This window comes from Sminthopsis crassicaudata, chromosome 3 (genome assembly GCF_048593235.1).
Source record: "Sminthopsis crassicaudata isolate SCR6 chromosome 3, ASM4859323v1, whole genome shotgun sequence".
NCBI classification, from domain to species: Eukaryota; Metazoa; Chordata; class Mammalia; order Dasyuromorphia; family Dasyuridae; genus Sminthopsis; species Sminthopsis crassicaudata.
The window spans coordinates 173,049,613-173,062,270 of NC_133619.1; the positions used below are offsets into that span (position 1 = coordinate 173,049,613).

Consider the following 12,658-nt stretch of genomic DNA (forward strand, 5'->3'; position numbering starts at 1 on the left):
TTGGACATCAGCCGTGACAGCTGACTGACCTATGCTCACTATCTATATGAATGACATACCACTGGAAGGATTGGTAGACACTGGTGCAGATCGCACAGTCATTAGAGGTGCCAACTGGCCCAGTCACTGGCCAAAGATTAAGGCAGATACCTACATGTCTGACATAGGAGGATCAATAGCAGCTGAAGTTAGTGCTACCCCTTTGAGATGGACTTTTGAAGGTGAAACAGGAGTTTTTACTCCTTTTATAGTTGAAAAAATCCCCATCAATCTGTGGGGAAGAGACATTTTACAACAATTAGGATTAAAAATGAGTACTTTGATTTTTTAGGCAGGGCTGCTATTGAAGGCCTGCCAACGCTTTCACCAATTTCCATCCAATAGAAAACTGATACACCAGTGTGGATAGCACAGTGGCCCTTAGGTAGTGATAAAATTCAGGTCTTATTAGACATAGTACAGGAGCAACTTGACCAAGGACACTTACAACCTTCTCTAAGTCCTTGGAATTCCCCAGTATTTGTTGTAAGAAAGAAATCTGGAAAATGGTGGATATTAACTGATTTAAGAAAGGTAAATGAACAGATGGAAACTATGGGAACTCTTCAACCTGGACTTCCATCTCCTACTCAATTGCCTAGAAAATGGCCTCTTTGGATTATAGATATTATATTTCTATTCTATCCCTCTAGATAAGGAGGATATGAAAAGATTTGCCTTTTCAGTGCCCAGCATTAATTTAGCTGAGCCTTATAAATGCTATGAATGGACAGTTTTGCCACAGGGAATGAAAAACAGCCCTACTATGTGTCAAATGTATGTTGCTGCTGCTTTTACTCCAGTAAAAAAAAGCATTTCCAAAAGTAATGTTATTACATTACATGGATGATATATTGGGATGTGCACCTGAGGAACAAATGTTAGAAGCATGTCTACAAAAGATCATGGAAACACTAAGGAACTATAAATTGCACATAGCGCCAGAAAAAATTCAAAGACATGCTCCTTTTCAATATTTAGGATATGAAGTATATCCTAAGGTGCTTACAGTACAAAAACTTTCCTTAAGAACAGAGAGGCTAAACACCTTAAATGACTTTCAGAAATTGATAAGAGATATCCAATGGATGCATCCAGTGTTAGACTTGAATACCTATCAATTGCAACCTCTATATGACATTTTAAGGAGAGACAGTGCTTTAACCTCACCATGCCAGCTTACAAAAGAAGCTCAAGAGGCTTTGAGAGAAGTTGAACTGGCTTTACCCAACGTGGTTGAAAGAGTCACTCAAAAACCTTGGAAATATCAGTTTTTGCTACACAAGAGGCACCTTCATCAAGGAGACAGTGTGATAGAGTGGGTGAACCTCTCAGCACAACCAGAACAAAGCTTTACTCCTTACCCAGTGCTTGTGGCTAGAATTTTATTAAAGGCCATAAGCAAGCAGTACAATTATCTGGGATAAGACCTGACAAGATATATGACCTTTTATATGACAAGATAATGACCTTTTATACCAAGGTACAAATTAATATATGCTGTGAAACCATCCCAGAGTGGCAAATTTTATTAGCCATGGCTCCAAATTTTACACATGGGTTTCCATTAAAGATAACCAGACAATTACATAATTGGCAATGGATTCTTGAAGAAAAGGTATCTAAAGTTCCTCTTAAAGGACCAACTATCTTTACAGATGCATCCAAACATAATATTTGTGCTGTATATTCTTGTGACTTAACTATAAAAAGAGTAGTCTTAACTCCTTTTCAGTCCACTCAGCAGAATGAATTGTATGCAATCATTCTAGCTCTTACTTATTATACAAGAGATATAAATATAATATCTGATTCGGCCTATTCAGTAGGTGTGGTACAAAGAATTGCCACAGCCCAAATAAAAATTGTAGCCTCTAATATATATCAGCTCTTTAAGGAACTTCAAGAGTAAGTGAGAAAGCATTCAGGTAAGATTTATAGCTTGAATTCCACTCTCATAGTGGACTTCCAGGTCCTATTTTTGATGGTAATTCAAAGGCAGATATCCTTCTAACCATGTTGGCCAATACTCCTTTATTTCAGGAAGCCCAAGAATTTCATTTTAAATATCATCAAGCTGCTCAAGCTTTACGTTTACAATTTGGAATAACAAGAAAAGAAGTTGGGAGCATAGTAAAAGCCTGTACAGCTTGCCTTCCTTTACACGCTCTTTCATTCCTCCAGGAAAGAACCCTTGTGGGTTGAGACCTAATGAAATTTGGCAAATGGATGTGACCCATTATAAATCTTTTGGTCGTCTGTCTTTTATCCATGTTGTGGTAGACACTTTTTCAGGATTGACTTTGCAATACCAGCAGCGAAAGAGACAGACCAAGTGGTCACTGAATTCCTTATACAAGCATTTGCAATTATGGGTGTTCCACAAGCAATAAAAACAGACAATGGAGCTACATATGCTTCTAAACATTTTGCACACTTTTGTGCACAGTATAAGTTTTTATACACCACTGTCATATCCTTTAATCCTCAAGCACAGGCAATAATGGAGAGGAGAAACAGAGACATTAAGACACTCCTCCAAAAACAAAAGAAAGGGGGAGCCACAGGTAACCCTAGAGAACTTCTAAATCTAGCCCTTTATACTATTAACTTCTTGATTTTTGACAAAGATGCATTGGCTCCAGCAGACAGGTTCTATAACCCACTGGAAGGGCAGTGTCCAGTGCGAGCAGCTCCATTATCTTTAGATAATTGCCAGGTGATGTGGAAAGACCCAGAAAGTGGTGAATGGAAGGAACCAGATAGGTTAACTGCTTAGGGGAGAGGATTTGCTTGTATCTCCATAGATGGAAAAGGAATCAGATGGATGCCAATGAATTGTATTCACCTTGTCCATTGGAGAGAGATGGAGCAGACCCTTAAAACAAAGGAGAAGACCCAAGAAACATTGGGTGGTTCCATTGCTGAGTGTGGCCACCACTGAAAGAGCCTGGCAGTTATGGCGTTTGATTCATGGACATCAAAAATTGTTGTAGGACTTCTAAACCCTCAGAAATCATTGGATTCTCTGAGACATGACAAAACTGTTGTGGGACTTCTAAACCCTCAGGAATCATTGGATTCTCTGAGACATGACAAGACTGTTGTGGGACTTCTAAACCCTCAGGAATCATTGGATTCTCTGAGACATGACAAGACTGTTGTGGGACTTCTAAACCCTCAGGAATCATTGGATTCTCTGAGACATGACAAGACTGATGTGGGACTTCTGAACCCTCAGGAATCATTGGATTCTCTGAGACATGACAAGACTGTTGTGGGACTTCTAAACCCTCAGGAATCATTGGATTCTCTGAGACATGACAAGACTGATGTGGGACTTCTGAACCCTCAGGAATCATTGGATTCTCTGAGACATGACAAGACTGTTGTGGGACTTCTGAACCCTCAGGAATCATTGGATTCTCTGAGACATGATAAGACTGTTGTGGGACTTCTGAACCCTCAGGAATCATTGGATTCTCTGAGACATGACAAGACTGTTGTGGGACTTCTGAACCCTCAGGAATCATTGGATTCTCTGAGACATGATAAGACTGTTGTGGGACTTCTAAATCCTCAGGAATCATTGGATTCTCTGAGACATGACAAGACTGTTGTAGGACTTCAAAATCTGCAAGAATCATTCGATTCCCTAACACATAAAAAGATTGTTGCAGGACTTCAAAAACTTGCAGGGATCATTGGGTTCCCTAACATGTGAAGCAACGGACAATAGATTGCTTTAGGTCTATCTCTTGGTTGCTGAAGGAGGTGTATGTGTGACTGATGTTTACATATCCCCCTTCTAGGACTTCTGGAAATCTTTTACAAGACCATGGTGATTTATATTGTTTATTATATCAGTACTTGCATGTACAATTCATGTTTGTTACACCAAATTCAGGCTGCACTGGTTGTGGGGGAGTCATTACTAATAGCCTGTGCGTTATTGCTATGTGCTTGTGTAACACCCCCCATGCTGATGGGTTTGTGCATACATGTTTCTAATAAGATCCTTCAGCCCAGAAACCCACTAGCAATCCCCACTTCCCTTTGGTGCTTTTCATCTCCCTTTATGAAAAGTCAGGGAGGATATGATCACCTCCTTTTTGGGGTTCTCACATCCCTGAGAAGTCAGGAATGGCATAACCACCTGTGTTGTAAAACAAAAGAAAGTGGGAGATGTAAAGGGCTGAAAATTTTGAGTCAATGCACTGGGGTCAGACAAACAAGCACTTGAGGCTAATTACCAATTGGATGATACTCTATAAGAATATGCTTGGAAAATGGCCCTTCCCACTATCCTATGCTAGCCCAGTCGTATGGTGTATACAGAGAATTGTGGGAGGGACTAGGAGATGCAGTGAGACAAGCCAGGGTCACTTCTTCGAGGGAGATGACAAGGTGAGGTAACAGAGATCCCACATCCACTCTCTTCACTTCTACTGCTAAAGACCAAGAATAAAGACTGACTCCAGCTGATTCTAAGGTACCCAGGGTGCTATGCGGTCGCCACAGACTCATATTAAGAAGTAGCCTTATTTTCTTTTTACCAAAGCTAATCTTTTACCTGCACAAGTGAATTCATATTCCATCCCGTCACCTCCAATAAATTGCCTTCATCTGCTGTCAACATCGCTCTATTACTTGTTTTCAATCTTTCTCTGCTTACTGGCTCCTTCCCTACTTAGTATGAACATGCCCACATCAAACAAAGTCTCATGATCCTTCTTGCTTGCTGACTGCCATCATTCCTTATCTCTTCTGCCTTGGTAGCTAAAGTCCTCAATAAAGCCATCTATAATAGGTACTTCCACTTTTTTCTCACACTCTTTTTATCCTCCTACTATCTGTTTTCCAATCTCATCCTTCCACTGAAACTTCTCTCCAAAGACACCAATGATCTCTTAAATGTCAATTCTCTTCAACCTTTGACACTGTTGATCACCCCCTCTTCTTCCTGATACTGTCTTCTCTTTAGGTTTTTGGGATACCATTCTCTCCTGGTTCTCCTCTCAAACTGCTCCTTTTCAGTCTCCTTTGCTGGAATCTCATCTAGATCATGTCCAAATTAGGTATTCCTCAGCATTTTGTCAAGGGGCAATTCAAAGAATTCAACTTACTGATTCCAAACCATTCAAAGAAAAATCCAGGAGGATTCCTCCATCTATGATGAAAGACCTCAGAAACCTTCTTAAAGAAAAATTTGTTAATGACATCACAAAATCCATTGGCTCTTATGTATCACCCATAGTAGTGGTACTCAAAAAGGATGAAAAGATACGGATTGTGTTCATTATTAAACTTTGAACAAAAAAGCTTGAGTAAAACAATGCAAAATGTCCTAGATTATCTGCTGGACAATAAATGATTTTCAATCTTGGATATGAATAGTAGTTATTAGCAGATTCTTATCTCTAAGGAGGAAAAAGATAAAACTGTTTTCATCTCTTAAAGAACAAGTTAACTGATCAATGGAAAGATAACTCATACCTTTGAGAGACTAGGCAAACTAGATTGTTTCATCAAATAGCAGGGTGGAGGAAATGAGGGAGAAGATTAACTGGGATCAGGACTATTCACATGAAAATTATTATTGTGTTTGAGCATGCTTGTTGTGCTAGGTTCATTTTCCTATTTTTTATATTATGTTTATTCTATAAAAATGTCTGATTATTTTGCATATATACTACTGCTTACAATTCACAGTGTGACTTATACACACATACATATATAATCTCTATTGATAGTGTTATTGTTTCAGCTTGTTAGCTCTACTTTGTTAGCCAAGTTTATTGCTTTAGATTGATTTCTGTGTACACCTGTTTGTTTGGGTTTTTTTTGCTCAAAAGCCACTCATTTATTCTTTTTTTTTTTTTTTAATAGTTTTTATTTACCAGATATATGCATGGGTAATTTTACAACATTGACAATGGCCAAACCTTTTGTTCTAATTTTTCCCCTCTTCCTCCCCCCCCCCCCCCCCCCCGCCATGGCAGGTTGACCAATACATGTTAAATATGTTAAAGTATAAATTTCTGTATATACCTGTTCTTTTGCAATGTGCTTGTGCTTCTTTCTACGTAGTTAAGCATGTTATTGCAGCAGATTCCTTACAGGTAATGCTCTGAATAGTGCCATGCTTACTGCATATACTGATGAAATAAATTTGTCATATATTTCAGTTTCAACCAACATTTGGTTGCCAGGGACACCAGGAAAATTGTTTTAAAGTGCTGGTGTGTGGATTTTATATTTACAGGTTTGAGACATGCCCTGGCTGATCTTTTCAAGGGACTGCAAAGTATTTTCTTCAGGGGAGATATGTAACACCTGTCCCAAAGGACTGGCAATGGAATTTTCTTTCCTTTTTGAGATGAAGGCCCTACCCCATGTGAAAGGAGGAGCTTAGTTGGTGAGAGTTTGAGAGTTGAGTTGCTCCAGCCTTCACCAGTCTCTTTTTGGGACTCTTCAAGAACCAATTCCCTTTGAAACTCATCAAGCTATGAATCAAGTTACTTTGGGTTCTTCTGGTCTTCAGTTTCAAGAAAGAAGATGGACGAGACTAATCTTACTTCAGGCTGGTGAAGGAAAAAGACTGGGAAGACACAAGAAGAACTGGAGTATCCATCATATCCCTATTCCCAGCTTGCTACTTTAGAAACTTAAGGGAGTTTCCCCTTGGGTGAGATCCAGAATACTCTCAGTTGAGGTAAGTTGTTTCATTTCCACTGGGAGAACTCCTTCATTCTGTATTATCTGGTATATACTGTTTATTGCAAAACTTCTCTAATTACTGTTTTTCTAGTGAGTTACTTTATTATTTGCAATATGTATTCATTATGGAACAGGTATTAGTTGGTAAAGGGATCAAGACTTGGATATAGAGCTTAAGGTCCCCCTTCTTCTGGATGACAAAGCAATCAGAAGTTACATGGAACCCAATCATATTCCCCTCAGTAAATAGTATTTAAGGGAGAAGAAAGATATACTTCGAAATTGATAACCCATCTCTCTGAGAAGAGAAAAGTGGTAGCCCCCAGCCTCAACTTTCTTCTTGGAGAAGAGGGGGTAGAAAAGGGACCACACAAGGCACTGACATTGACTACATGTCTCTGCAAACATAAGGTCTCCCTTTTTTTTCTTATATATAGTACTCTGTTTCAGTGGTTGTTGATGGTGTTGGTTTTTTCAATGTATACTGCTGTCATTCTGTATATTATCTGACTTTGCTTTAAAAGGAATTAAAATGTTACATACTTGGTTTATAGTCTCCATGTCGATTTTCCTCCTCCCCTCCGACAAAGACAACTACTTGCTTTTGGACTTTTCTTTTCTCTATCAGTGTCAAATTAACACTGAATACCATTTTTTTTTGCTAAATGTTGTATTTTCCCTCTTATTTTTATAACATGCCTTTCTGCTGAGTAGACATTGCTTTTAATCTTTAAGGGGTCAGACTTCTTTTCCTATAAATATTCTTAAAATTTGAACAAATAGAATATTTTAAATATAGTTCCATTGTTTTTCTTTCTTTTTTCTTTTTTTTTTTTTTTCCTGAGGCAATTGGAGTTAAGTGACTTGCTCAGGGTCACATAGCTAGGAAGGGTTAAGTGTCTGAGACAAGATTTGAACTCAGGTCTCCTGACTTCATTGTTGCTTTACAATATTTAACAGAGAAGAACAATGAGCAAATTCAATAAGCCTTTTTTATACTTTCACTGTCTAGGCTACTAATTTGTATTGACTAAGTACTCAAGGGTTGAAATAGTGCATTTGGATTTCCCAGGTAGGTTTGAAATTGATGCATTTCCTTTTCACAGAAGTTTAAAAAAAAAAAAAATAAAGAATAAAAAATAAATGTTTTAAAATTACAAAGAACAAGGTAGGCTTCAAAGACAAGAAAAAATCTCTCCCCATACCTTTGCTAAAGTAAAACATTGTATATATGTCAGATTTTTTCAATATATTAATTTGTTTTGCTGATTATTACCTTCTTTCTCCTCTTTTTCCTTTAAAAAAAATTATTTGATAAGGGACAGCTCTTTGGGAGGTAGAAGGGAAGTATATGGTAGAAATTTAAATTTTATTATAAAATATGAAATCTGGGGCAGCTAGGTGGCGCAGTGGATAAAGCACCAGCCCTGAATTCAGGAGGACCTGAGTTCAAATCTGGTCTCAGACACTTAACACTTTCTAGCTGTGTGACCCTGGGCAAGTCACTTAACCCCAGCCTGGGGGGGGGGGGAATGAAATATAAAGATATTAAAAAAATTTTTTTTAGACTGTAAGCTCCTTGAGGGCACGGATTCACTTGCTTAGATCTGTATTTCTCCTGTTTAGCACAGTGCCTTATTACATAACAAGCTATTACTAAATGCTTCACCATTATTAATTTTTTTAATTAGGTTCCTACTTATTCTAATAAATGGTTATACTTTACAAATGTAAAGACAGAATCCTGATTCATTAATTTCCAGATTTTTAGCCTTTCATAGTGATTCCCTTAATCAATGATTTTCATGTATTTCATGTATGTGGTGTGTGTGTACTACATATATAAATATACATATATTATCTCATTATTCCTTGAAGATAGAGAATGTTTTCATTTTTCATTTTTTGTACCCCCTAATGCTAGGACATGGTGAATAAATGCTTAATAAATGCTCATGGACTGATTTCTATGAAGAACTAGGCTTACTAATAATTTCCTCTGTCTAGAATACCACCAAGAACCAGAAAGTAATAAAAGAAGAAAGATCTCCATTGTAAGCATACACAAAGCAGAGCACCAGTTGGGCCAACATACCTTGGGACAAATATTATCACTGACCTTTCCCCTGGCCTCTGTCTCCGCCCAGCCAAAGCAAATGGGGCAAAATCCACAAAACTTAGCTTGTATACCTTCCTATACTGGAGTCAATTGTCTCAGGCCCTTAATTATAGTCTATTTACCAAGCTTAGTTATCAAGTTTTCAAGCAAATTATAAGAGTCCAGTGAGATGCCATAGACAAATATACTGTCGGTGAAAAGCAAGGAACAAGATAGGAAAAATAGAAAAAGCAGATCTAACTGGTTCTTCCAAAGCAGTACTTTGGAAGTATTTTGGAGTACAAGATCAACCTAAATTCAGAGAATCTCACCCCCAGAAGTCATGTCACCAATTGATGAATTTTTTTTGGCCACAACTCATGAAAATTTTTTACTGTGAGATGAATGGACTGTGAGCAATCAAAAAATTATAAATTTGGTACCATAGTGTTATGGGCCAGAACTCTGAACTTGAAACAAAGGATTCTTACAAGGTGCTAAGTCAGTGGAATTAATAAAGACAATGGTTATCTAGTTTAGCATGGTTAAGTATGATTGATTTGATCCTACAACAAATAATGTTTTCCTAGTGATATAATGATTGGTTCATACTAAGTGTAGAGCATATAAGCTGGGAGTCTTAGGATTCATTCAGAGAGATTCAGAGAGCAGAGAAAGCAGGCGGGAGCTCAAGCTCTCGGAACCAAGGAGAGAGATGGGCCTCTAAGAAAGCTAACTGGGTCCCAAGTGAAGGAGACAAGACTTTGAAAGAGATAATAAAGGATTTGGACTTTAACACCTGGCTGTTCTCTTGGTGATTACTGAACTGAAACGAAGGCTGCTCCCAGAGATTCCAAGGAAACCGAATCAAAAGAACATTACACCGTAGAGAACAAAGCAACCCCATTTTGCAGTGGACTGAATTTACAAAACCTGACTCAAAAGCTTCCATCGTGCTTAGTTTGAATACACCAATCCCTGTTGTGCTCATAAGGCACTCTTTAGCTGATCATGACCCTCTAAAGTTGCAACCCAACTAGAGACTAATTTTCCTGGACAAGCTATACATACATTATTATTGTTCAGTCTTTTTTCAGTCATGTACAATTCTTCATGACCTCATTTGGGGTTTTCTTGATAAAGATACAGGAATGGTTTACTATTTCCTTCTCTAGCTCGTTTTACAGATGAGAAAATTTTGAAAAGATGAATCTTCCTGACTCTAGGTCTAGCTCTGTATCCACAGAACCACTTAGCTACCACAAAATCCATACCAAAGAAGGCTGATGATTGTCTGAGCAGTCCAGCAAAGGCTGTATACCATCTGAGGACAACTTGAGGCTCTAAGCTACAAGCTTTTTGCAAGCATCAGTAATTACTTTTCCTTTCAGTTTGGCTACTCTCTTTATTTGACCTTGAGTCATATATGGTTCTGCTTTTGGGCAAGACCCTCCCTGGACTCTAGTTTCTCAATATCTCTTTCAGAAGTCAGGGAGTGTAACAAAATTATAAAGAAACAAGCAGGGTTTAAAAGAAAAGGAAAGAGTGGACACTTCCAATTTATCTCTTTGTGAAAGTAGGGGATCCATAGGTGTTGTACATTGCATGTGTTTTTCAGACTTTTTTCAATGTTTTGATCACTTGTTCTGATTTTTTTTCTTTTCCTTTTTTGTGTTAAAAAATACTATTTGTCTCCCCAAACTAATCTATTTATTTAGTGCTATACCAATCAGACTCCCAAGAAACTATTTTAATGACCTAGAAAAAATAACAACAAAATTCATATGGAAGAATAAAAAGGTCGAGAATTGCAAGGGAACTAATGAAAAAAAAGTCATAGGAAGGTGGTCTAAGTGTACCTGATCTAAAGCTATATTATATAGCAGCAGTCACCAAAACCATTTGGTACTGGCTAAGAAATAGACCAGTTGATCAGTGGAACAGATTAGGTACAAAGGACAAAAAAGGGTACATCTATAGCAATCTAATCTTTGACAAACCCAAAGATAACAACATTAGGGACAAAAATTCATTATTTGGAAGAAACTGTTGGGAAAACTGGAAATTAGTATGGCAGAAATTAGATATGGACCCACACTTAACACCATATACCAAGATAAGATCAAAATGGGTCCATGATTTAGGCATAAAGAATGAGATCATAAATAGATTAGAGGAACAGAGAATAGTCTACCTCTCAGACCTGTGGAGGAGGAAGGAATTTATGACCAGAGGAGAAATAGAGATCATTATTGATCACAAAATAGAAGAGTTTGATTACATCAAACTAAAAAGTTTCTGTACAAACAATACTAATGCAAACAAGATTAGAAGGGAAGTAACAAATTGGGAAAATGTTTTTAAAAGTAAAGGTTCTGACAAAGGTCTCATTTCCAAAATATATAGAGAACTGACCCTGATTTATAGGAAACCAAACCATTCTCCAATTGATAAATGGTCAAGGGATATGAACAGACAATTCTCAGATGATGAAATTGAAACTATTTCCACTCATATGAAAGAGTGTTCCAAATCACTACTGATCAGAGAAATGCAAATTAAGACAACTCTGAGATACCACTACACACCTGTCAGATTGGCTAAGATGACAGGAACAAATAATGATGAATGTTGGAGGGGATGTGGGAAAACTCGGACACTGATACATTGTTGGGGGAGTTGTGAAAGAATCCAGCCATTCTGGAGAGCAATTTGGAACTATGCCCAAAAAGTTGTCAAACTGTGTATACCCTTTGACCCAGCATTGCTGTTATTGGGATTATATCCCAAAGAAATACTAAAGAGTGGAAAGGGACCTGTATGTGCCAAAATGTTTGTGGCAGCTCTTTTTGTTGTAGCTAGAAACTGGAAGTTGAATGGATGTCCATCAGTTGGAGAATGGTTGGGTAAATTGTGGTATATGAAGGTTATGGAATATTATTGCTCTGTAAGAAATGACCAGCAGGAGGAATACAGAGAGGCTTGGAGAGACTTACATCAACTGATGCTGAGTGAAATGAGCAGAACCAGAAGATCACTATAGACTTCAACAACAATACTGTATGAAGATGTATTCTGATGGAAGTGGAAATCTTCAACATAAAGAAGAGCCAACTCACTTCCAGTTGATCAATGACGGACAGAAATAACTACACCCAGAGAAGGAACACTGGGAAGTGAATGTAAATTGTTAGCACTACTGTCTATCTACCCAGGTTACTTATACCTTCGGAAGCTAATAATTAATGTGCAACAAGAAAATGGTATTTACACACATATATTGTATCTAGGTTATATTGTAACACATGTAAAATGTATGGGATTACCTGCCATGGGGGGGGGTTGGGGAGGGAGTAGAGGGAGGGAGGGGATAATTTGGAAAAATGAATAAAAAATAAAAAAAAAATACTATTTGTTACATAGAATAGTTTTCGTCAAGGAAGAAGGAAGAATAATGGGGAAACTATGATATTGTGAAAAACATGACATCAATAAAAAACTTATTTTAAAGTTTTAAAAGAAAACTGGAAGGTGTGTGACATTTTAGAGATAATCTCAATCAACAAAGATTAAAACAAATAAGCAAACAAAAACTTTTTGTTACTTAAAAAAGGTAACTCATAGCTACCCAGAAAACTAGACATTTTCCATAAATTCTACATAGCCTAGATTTTGCTAATACTATATTGTTTGAGGGGAGTGTCTATGTGTGTATTTTACCTTCAGGAAAGAGAATACTCCAAAGAAAGTGAGCTGTGTTACTTATTTTTTCACAGATGGTACACAGTCATTACTAAAAAT

General features: G+C 37.5%; 1 long non-coding RNA gene across 1 annotated transcript; it reads left to right on the forward strand.

Annotated features, from left to right (window-relative positions):
• The first annotated feature begins 4,433 nt into the window (after positions 1 to 4,433).
• Positions 4,434 to 12,188, forward strand: LOC141560822 (uncharacterized). Its single transcript, XR_012487825.1, has 3 exons — positions 4,434 to 4,531; positions 6,305 to 6,754; positions 8,767 to 12,188. It is a non-coding gene; the product is annotated as an uncharacterized LOC141560822 (long non-coding RNA).
• Positions 12,189 to 12,658: the final 470 nt, after the last annotated feature.